The following is an 8,813-nucleotide window of genomic DNA, read 5'->3' as shown; positions in this document are numbered from 1 at the left end:
AATATCAAAGCAAAAAGAAAATATAACAAGTAACCAAACACTCAAGGAAGATATGATCCACCGGTTCTTTTCTACTGCAAAAATGACACTTTCCTATACCACACTACCTCTATGATTCACATTATCTCTGCTGATGCTATTTCTGAATGCTAACCACAAAAATACTATAATCTTCAGCGGACCTTCTACAAACCAGAATTTTCTTTATGGTCATTTCACTTGTTGAGCTGTCAAAGCTATAAATATAGGATGCACAGAAAATACTCCATTCTTCTCTAAAAGCCAATACATGATTTTTCTGTGGGGTCATCTACATGAACCTTGCTCATTCCTCAAGACAAAACCCTTCACAATCAGCAAGCAATCGATGCGATAGCTCAGCAGTTTCACCATACTGATCCTCTCTAAATTTTAGAGCAGTGTAATTAGCGTGTAGCACTCTAGCTACAGAGATATGCTTACATAAAGATATACTGTATAATCTGGAGTACTTGTCACCTAAAACAGCACGCCCTGTCCATAAATCTTCTCAAAATCTAGTTATATACCCAATTCCCCATTACTAACTATCCTTCTACAAATTTGCTTAAAATAATTCTTTTCTATCATCATCCCTTGCCAAAAATGAGACTGGGCAGGTTTCACAGTACACTGCCAAGTTCACTTTTGTGATCAGATACCTGTGTCTAAGCAATTTTCGTAAATACATTAATCTGTTTCTAGTTTCCATACAATCACAATAGCATAGTTAATAAATGAAACGACAAGCTGAGCTCTAGACAATGGAGAAAGATGGAAAACATAACAGGCAAATATCTGCTACATACCTGGGAGCACATCAGATGCAATGCGAGTCGCTCTGGATCAGAAATCAGTTCTCCTCCTCGTCCTCACACAAATCGTCATCATGAGCATCTTAGTAGATTCAGAGATCAAAATCAATGCAGAAAGTAATAAGGTTAGTCCGTCGTTGAGAAAAAAAACATCGTACGTAAGTGCACGACAATTAGTTAGGTGCGACATGAGTACCTTTTGCTATACGTGGGATCATATAAATATCAATCGGGGGATGATTGGGGTGGGCGTGGAGGGCATGCCTCATTGCAGCCTCCGTTTCCTTGGCCTCACCAACCCTTGCTCCACCGCAATACATCCAAACCCAGACCTCCCGTCGAAGGGATATCAGGTTCCCCTGCAGGCCCAAGTCAAAACCACAGTTACCATCCTCTTTCGCCACCCGCACGCCCAGACTGAACTCAACTGCTTCCGCCCTCGGCCAAGCTCCTGGTTCGAACATTATTTGCGCGGCTGATCCACAATTCAAGGAAAACTCTACCATACAGTGGAACCCATCTGCACGGATGACTAGCAACTATTGTGTTTGGTGGGTGCTCTTTATGCGGAGCAAGCGAAGGGACATCAGCCCCCCAATGATTTCCACGTCCTCCTGCCGCACTTCCTTCACTGACCAGAGGATTAACTCGGAGAGGTTCGAGAGATGCAAGGGGTCTCTCTTTATCCACCCACGCAGTGCAGAGAGTTGGCTGGGCATGAAAGAAGCAAATTCGCGGAGATGTATAGGAGGCACCCAACGTTCTCCCAAGAGATCCATCAGTTCAAAAGATGTTTCTCTGGGATTGCAACCAATACTCAGGCTTTCGATATGACGACGTAGGTTGCTAAGTGACTTCACGAAACCTTCATACAAATCCAAACTACCATCCTTCAAGTGAATCCAGAGCTCTCTCAGACTTGCGAGGTTGCCAAGCTCCTGTGCAATAAAGTTCAGAGAGACCAAGACCCCCCTCAACACTTCAATGGATGTCAGATTCTGCAACACACCAGGAGTTGGAACCACCTTACTGAGATAAACATTTAGGTAGATTAATCTTCTCAATTTAAAAAGAGTGGAAGGCAATTCAACTAGCTCATAATTGCTTCGAAGATCCAACACCTCCAAAAACTGCAGGTTTCTTATCTCAGCCGAGAGTTCCTTGATTCCAGTATGTGCTAGACCCAGGTACCTCAGGTGAATTAAGTGTCCAACACCCTTGAGATTAAGTTGCAGGCTACTACTTTTTCCCAGATTACAGTCTGACAAATCAAGTACACGCAGAACTTCAAACATTGACAGGGCTGGCATGATATAAATAGCAGATGTAAAGATAGTAATGGACCTCACTCGTGATATATCCGTGAAATTGCTGAGAGGTGTGCCTTGATGATCTTTATTTATATCTTGAAGGGACAAACGACGAACATTGCCTTGTAAAGACATGCTATCCCCTGTACCATCCAATACATTAACAAACTTTGCTTCATGTGACTAGTTGCAGATAAGATCAAGAACCATATCATGTACATGGCAAGCATGTACCTGGCCTAGACTATCATATATTGGCTGGATCATACTTCTGTTAATGAGCTGGTTGAAGTAGTTTAATCCGAGCAAAAACCGGCTAGTCCCTTGATCTCCATGGTGGATAAATCCTTCGGCCACCCACTTCCATATCAGTCTATCTCTATCAATAGTGCTATCTTCTGGATATATACATCGGTAAAGTAGACAAGTTTTCAGATGAGACGGTAGATTATAATAGCTGAAAGATAGCATTCTCCGCATCTCAATCAAACTGTTAACTTCTGTTAGTCCGGAGCCAAGGGAATGGAGCATAATATCCCACTCATGCTTTGGTTTCACCTGCTTGCCACTAGCTAAAGCACTAGCAATAGTAATAAGGGCCAATGGTACTCCACCACATTTCTTCAATAAATCTTCAAACACTTGTTGAAATTCACTTGGACATCCACTAGCGTCAGGAAATATTCTCTTATGGAAGAGCCTTCTGGAGTCATCAGTAGAAAGGGGTTCCATTTTATATGTTGAATCATCATCCGATGAGCAACTGATTTGGAGACATCGCAATCACGGGTTGTGGTGATTAGCCGACTGCCTATATTATTCCTCTTGGAGAAAGCAAAGTTGATGCCTTCCCACAATTTTTCATCCCATATATCATCAGTTATGACAAGATACCTACATTAGTTAAGAGTATCAGTGTAAGGTCTGTACACATAACAAAGCTGAGGGTCATATGAATATTTGGGTGGAACTAAACATCTATAAGGGCATATATTCAGAAACAAAATAGTAAGAAGCATGCATCTCAAATTCGACAATCTGATTCTCATGAAGCATGGATTATGAGCCTCCAGTCAGATGATGAACAAAACAAATAAATATTTAAGATTCAAGGGAGTAAAACACAAATAGCAATTTGTTGGTCAGGTAGATTTATTAAAAAGACCTGGTACAGATTGACCCACCAATTTAATATGGCAGCTAATGAACCTCTTGAAGACTCAAATTGCGTGGCTTTATCCTTTCGTCTATATTTTGCTCATAGTAAGTTTCCATAAAAAGGCATGCATGGAAATATAATCTGATAATGAAGAGATAAATTAACTTCTTGTTTGGTCATCAAGCAAATGTACAATATTTTAGGAATTTTCAACGGTAGCCTTTGGTGCTCGTTGTCACCCTTTATATGTTTTTTTGAAAGAGTGAGCTCGAAAAGATCTTGAATCTGAGACATCTCTCCCTCTGTGTCGTCTCCCGCGAGGCGGCCCGGAGGCCATCCCCAACCCTCGCCGCCGCTCCCTCCTCCCCCCCCCCTCCTCCCTCGCCGCCGCCCAGGGGCGCGGTCAGGCGAAGCCCTGCTGCTGCCGGCGGCGGCGGGGCCCCTTTGTCTCCCCGCTCGGGCAGTGCTGGCGCGGACCGGCGCCCCGGGCCGAGTCGTGGCGCTGCGGCCGGGCTCCATGGCGGCGCGGCGGGCTGGGGCGGCTCCCTGTCGTCCCTTCCTCCCCTCACGGCGGGCGGCTAGGCGGGTGGCGCGCGTGTGCCCGAGACGGTGGCGTCTCCTGCGCGGCCAGATCTGGCCCATGGCGGCGTGGGCTGCCGGTGGCCACCTCTGCCATGGCCGCGGCAGCTGGTGGTGGTGGTGCGGGCTGGAGGTTGGAGACGGTGGCCGCGGCGGCTCTTCCGGATCTGGCCTCTCGGCGGCGCGGGCCGCGACGGCTAGGGCTGCGGGCGGCGGCCCTGACCGAGGCCCCCTCGGCTGGTTGGGGTGGCGGCGCAGTGGCGGTGGCTCTGGTGGTGCGTGCCCGGCGGCTCCGGCGCTTGGAGCTCGCCGGGCGACGCGGATGGGCAGCGGCCGGGCGTGGCTGCTGCTCCGGCCGTGGGCGTCGGCATGGGTAGGTCTCGGTGGCCTACCGGTGTCGTGGCGGCTTCATGGTGGCTCGATGGATCTGTCCGCGGCAACGGCCGGCTTCTCCGGCGTCGGTTTGTCTGCGTTCGGGCCTTCTCGACCTTCACCCCATCTCCTCGTCTCCCAGGCGCTCCTCCCATCAAAGGGCTGGTCCTCTCCCAGCTGCGGTCCACCGCTCGTCTCGCGCCCGATGCCGCAGGACAGAGCTCGTCTCGCGCACGATGCAGCAGGACCGAGCTCGTCTCGCGCACGATGCAGCAGGACCGACCTCGTCCCCCTCTCGTTGCTGCAGGACCGAGCTCATCTTGCGCTTGGGGCAGCAGGATGGGTCCGTGGATGCCAGTTTTGGCCGACCTATTGGGTCTCGACGCTGGGGGTCGCCCAGGGGCGCGAAAGGTGGGACCTTTCCGCTCGTCTCCTTCGTTGGGGTGTGGCGGGTCACGGGTGAGGTGGTGTCGAGGTCTTGGATGCTGGGGCGGCGGCCCTGGTGGTGGTGGTTGCGCGGTGCTCTTGGACAAAGCCCGTGCCTTGGTGCTGCCCAGTCACCATGGTCGTGTGGGCGGCATGGTTGCCGGGGTGTGGCGTTCGGTGGCGGTGATTGTTGGCCGAGGTGAAAACCTGCTCTATCTTCGGACGAACCGGCGGCGGCGAAGATCGTTCCCTTCTTGAAGGCGTCGTCGCGGCTTCCATTGCCCGTCATGCGGCTCCGGGGGAAACTCTGATCCTTGGATCGGGCGGTGGCGGCGCTCCGGCGTTGTATCCTTCCTGAAGGCGCCGCCTTGGAGCGCATGGTTCGTCATATGTAGCTTCATATCTTCGGGGCGGTAGTGCTAGGAGTGGTGTTGCTGCGCTCAGCGCCTTTGTATCCTGTCTTGGGTGTGTGCGTGTGTTGCGGTGACGTGGCGTGTGGTTGTACTGGATGCTTGTGGTTTGGAGCTTTATATATAAAGCGGGGCGAAAGCCTTTTTCGGTAAAATGTGTTTTTTAAAACTGGGTAGTATTAGATGGATTTCTTGGAGTAAATGTGTCAATAAGTTCAGCCACTGTAGCAAATGCAATAAAAGTACTTGCTAGTTATTTTGATAAAGGAGGGAAGAATCAATCAAACACACACACACACAACACACTTATACATGCCTAAAATTTAGCACCTATAATGTTTACACTTTCGTGTAAATTGTTGCTGTAACTGATGCATACCTTTTGTTCTCTAGGAAATCATGAAGCTTTTTAACAAGTTGTTTGTCATTAAGTATAGGTGTTGACTTACCTCCACAATTGGCCAGCGTTGCTCTCTTGCAGCTCCAGGGCGTTCGCTGGCGCCCATGAAATTCAGTTAAACACATGAAATTCAGTTAAAGGCTGAGCTAGTAAGGGATAGGCTTTGGGTAGTGGCAGCTGCTCACCGAGTCGCCGAAGCAGAGGCCAGGCAGGCCACCGCTGGGGAAGAAGACACCGTCGCCCCGCCCGTGCTCGCTGAACCCGCTGCTATCCGGTCCATGGCCAGGCCTGCCCCGCTGGGCCTCGGCCTCGGCGGCGGCTATGTGCTGCCGAATGAAGGCCTCACACTCCGGCTCCGACGCGCTCTGCTTCGGTCCAGCACCGCCATCTTCCTCCCGCTGCTCCGGTCCAGCACCGCCGTCCTCCTCCTGCTGCTCCAATCCAGGAACGCCTTCCTCCTCCCGCTGCTCCAGCACGGATCGAGCACCGCCACCCACAGATCGAGCACCGCGGCTCCAAAAATGTCACTTTTAAGAGTAAATTGCACAAAACCACCACTTTGAGGGCTCGGTTTGCGAAAAACACTAGGATACAGATTCTCTGCAGAAAGCACCACGTCTTGCGTAATTATTTTGCAAAAACCACTGATCGGCGGATCGGGCTGAGTTAAGTGAGTTTATGACGGGTGGGGCCCGTTTTTCGCGTACGTGGCACTCCAGGCCGTCCCGACAGCCGTTAGACGGCGTTAGACGGCGCCGTTCGGGCTCGTCTTTAGTCATCCACTCCCGCATCCGTCTCTTTTCCCCCTCCTCGCTCCCGCCGCCGTCGCCCTCCCCCATTCTTCTTCCCCCTCCTCCTAGCTCCCGCTGCCGTCGCCCTCCCCCATTGGTGCAGTCGCCATTCCATAGAAACACAGAGATGCGCAGTCCGGCGAAAGGTGGAGATGCTGGTGGCGGCTCTCCGCCCGGCAGCGCCGCACGCATCGTACGTAGTGGAGGAGGACCCGCAGTGGATCTAGGCGAGCTGTGCGCGAGCTCGAACCCTAGCAAGCCGTCGGAGGAAGAGGAGGAGGAGGACCCGCAGTATTCGATGGAATACAGGGCGGCCAGAGCATTCGCCGCGGCGGTGAAGGCCAATCCGACGGGAAGCCAGCACATCGCGTCATCCTTCGGCGGCGTATAGTGAGATCCACTTTTCTTTGCTCTTCCCTTCCCATTCTCCATTCAATTGCGTTGCCAGGGTACTCCTAGGGTTAGTGTTCATATTGTTCTATCCTATGAGATGCAGTACAAGTGTCAAATGTTGTGATTTTGTTGTCATGTGCCCTAGGACATTATTTAGATTAGTTCAGATTATGTGCTTTGTTTGTCCTGTGCCTAGGGTTGGCATTTTTAGATTAGTTCTGATGTTGTGCTTTGTTTGTCCTGTGCCCTAGGGTTTACATTTGGTTATTAGTTTTATTAGTGTTTCATTAGTGCTTTATATTATTTGCAGTCTGGATGATGAGGTTTGGGAATTGAGGATGCATTTCCATGACAGAGACAACATTGAGAGATCTATGATGGTGTCAGACATAACATTTTACAACCTAGTAGCACTAATAGAAACAGAAGGTTATGGATTTAAAGATTACATGTACTATGTCAGGGATCCTGGGCTAGGGATAGAAGGAATGGAAGAAATAGATGATGATGACAAGCTTGAGGAAATTCTAGACAACATAGCATTGCAAAATCAGAAGATATTGAATGTGACAGTTGTTAGGGCCAGTTCTCCATTCATATTGTGACTCTGCCAGTCCTTCCTCTTTTGCATGGGTTATCTGGAAGAAATATGTTGAATTTGTTCGACATACTAATCCATGCATCCACAACTCAGAAAAACATATGTTCCTTTGGGTTGTCCCTCTTTAGTTATTTTCTGGCCCTCGTCTATCAATTGATAGTCAGGAGTAATTGTGCATTTGTGTTATCGATGCCTATTATTCTTGTGGTCTGTCAAGCCATTCTAATCCGGAATGACTAGGAGAAACAAACCCCAGTACCTTATCCATTTCTTGGATTGGTCAAAGTAGTTGTATTCCGCAGATCAAAATGCCTAACCAGCTTTTGTTCTGTTCTACCTACGAGTATTACCCTCTTTATGTCAGGAATCTCATGAGGATTGCACCAACCCTTATGAATTCTTGTTGCAGTGATACTTCTGGCCATCGTTATTCATTCCTCGGTCTCCGTGTTATTGTAACCGGAATACTGACAAGTGAATCGTGGTGTGTGAAATCTATAATCCTAGCAACTCCGTTGCTTGGTAGTTAAAGGACAATAATTTCATCCTTAGCGTGTTGGTTATTGAATCACCATCCTGAGGTTGATCGTGCTACCTAGTCCATATTCCCGGTGTACTTTTCGATCAATTAGTTAGGATAGTGTCAGTCCTTGCTTATTCGGTCATATCGTCTTGCCCTGAAAAGCAAGATTGTCCTCGATCCTAATAACATGTCGGTGGATCGTGATTTTCCAAATATCTTCTTGGAAGTACCACCAGGTTGTCCCTGACCGATATGTTGAGTTTGTGAACAAGTTGGTTTTCCAATAAACCACCCCTTCTCCAAGAATCTGTGTTGGATACCCCTGAGCTAGTTGGTCAAGCTAAACAACAACTTGGAGAGTTGGAAGATAAAAGGTTGTCTAACTTAGTTCATTTCCAAAGGGATATCTTGTGTCTGTGTGTGTGTTGAAGAAAGATGATATCTTCATTGATTGATCCCTGTGATCAGTTGTTGGATCTATTGTCTTGTCCAAACTTTGATTTGAGTATGGGCTATCGTCAAATCAAATCAGAGCCAATGGTGTTCGTAATGTTGTCTTACTCGTGGTTGATCCCTCGAGCATACACCATTATATCCTTTGGATCTGACCAATGCTATCACTTGTTCACATAATCATGGAATTCCATCTCCATGGAAACCTGGATGAATTGTTGTTGAGCCCATCAGCAACACTGCTACCTTCTCCATGACCCGTGTTGAACATCCAGCTAGTATTGGAAACTTTATAAGCATTATCTTCGTGTTCCGTTCATGAAGCATATGTTTGGATGAAAGTAGTGACTTCCTCTAATTCACGTGCATCTGATGCAAGTTGCCGTCGTGGATTTGAGAAAGTCAATGTTGCCTCTTTTGGAATCATCCCAAGTCAGTTATGCATGTGCGAAGTATTCCGTGGTCTGTTAGACTGATCATCTTCATTCCATATGAATTCTCTAGCACACTAAGCCACTGATTGATTTGTTCAAGGAAAAGGAGTTGTTGTGCAAATCCTAGGT

The 8,813-nt window shown here is 48.5% G+C and overlaps 1 pseudogene; it reads right to left on the bottom strand.

The window, feature by feature from the left end:
* Nucleotides 1-325: 325 nt before the first annotated feature.
* On the bottom strand, nt 326-6,328 carry LOC123156969 (uncharacterized; annotated as a pseudogene).
* Between the last annotated feature and the right edge of the window lie 2,485 nt (nt 6,329-8,813).

The sequence above is a fragment of the Triticum aestivum genome, chromosome 1D, assembly GCF_018294505.1.
Source record: "Triticum aestivum cultivar Chinese Spring chromosome 1D, IWGSC CS RefSeq v2.1, whole genome shotgun sequence".
In the NCBI taxonomy this organism is placed as follows: Eukaryota; Viridiplantae; Streptophyta; class Magnoliopsida; order Poales; family Poaceae; genus Triticum; species Triticum aestivum.
The sequence above is the reverse complement of the archived record's forward strand: the minus strand, read 5'-3'. Positions and strand labels throughout refer to the sequence as shown.